The sequence below is a fragment of the Tiliqua scincoides genome, chromosome 4 (genome assembly GCF_035046505.1).
Source record: "Tiliqua scincoides isolate rTilSci1 chromosome 4, rTilSci1.hap2, whole genome shotgun sequence".
Lineage (NCBI taxonomy): Eukaryota > Metazoa > Chordata > Lepidosauria > Squamata > Scincidae > Tiliqua > Tiliqua scincoides.
This window is the reverse complement of record NC_089824.1, coordinates 72,698,812-72,699,870: the sequence shown is the minus strand read 5'-3', so window position 1 is coordinate 72,699,870 and position 1,059 is coordinate 72,698,812. Positions and strand designations below refer to the sequence as shown.

Below are 1,059 nucleotides of genomic sequence, written 5' to 3'. Positions count from 1 at the left end.
GTCTATGATTCAAACTTCCATCTGGCCACTCAAATTAGAGCCCAACGCGACAACTGTTTCTCACACATAACACAAAGGATTCGATGATTATGTCTCTCAACAAGCTGATTTGATTACAGTGAAATATCTTTCTCCCCTTTCCTCCTTTCTGTTTTATGGCTTGTTTATTTTGTTGTTTTCTAGTTTGCCGCTAAAGTCTACGGATTGGCAAGTGCGCCTGCCAAGAGGAAGCTGTACCATGTTGGTCTTTGAAAGGCTGCTGTCTGTTTCGCTAACAGCACTGCCAAGACCCAGCCGTTTTACTTGCTGTTCTGAAACTTGTTTTGCAGTCGCTCAGCTCTTCTCTGGGCTTCCAGCACCATGTGAACGGCAGCGCTCAAAACAGAAAGGGAGGCATCAAATGAAACCTTAAGGATCCAACCGGCCCTCCATGATTAAGGATATGTGCATGTTTATGAGGCCTCACAGCACAGGCACAGATTGACTGGAAACCTTCAGTCTCGAAAGAGTATGGTATAAGCCTACAGCACCCAGTATTCCCAGGCGGTCTCCCATCCAAGTACTAACCAGGCCTGACCCTGCTTAGCTTCCGAGATCAGACAAGATCGGGCATGTGCAGGGTAACAGTTGCTGCTAGCAAAGGCACATGTCCTGGCTCTTCCCCTCATACTTGTCTCCTTAATTGTGAGGTGTGGGTGATATCCAAAAGAGTGTTGTGTTCAGCAGAGGCCCACTCAATGGTAGAGTCTAGTTTTTCAGAGGAGGCAAAAGAGGTTGACCTTGAAAACTGGGAATTATTCTTAAAATAAATAAAGATAAGCTGTCTCCTGTTTCCCGTTATTTTCAGAATGGCAATAAGGCAGCACAGAAGGAAAATCCTGAAGGGTACAAACCTAACCAGGTCTACTCAGAAGTAAGTCCTATTTTGTTCAGTGGAGCTTACTCTCAGGAAAGTGTGGTTTAGGATTGCAGCTGAAGGGTATTAATGGATGGTCATAGAGATTGAACATAAAGTCACAATCTTACACTTTTTGCAAATGGCGAGGAAAGAAGCTTGAA

General features: G+C 44.7%; 1 pseudogene; it reads right to left on the bottom strand.

Annotated features, from left to right (window-relative positions):
- Positions 1 to 518: 518 nt before the first annotated feature.
- On the bottom strand, positions 519 to 638 carry LOC136650422 (5S ribosomal RNA; annotated as a pseudogene).
- Between the last annotated feature and the right edge of the window lie 421 nt (positions 639 to 1,059).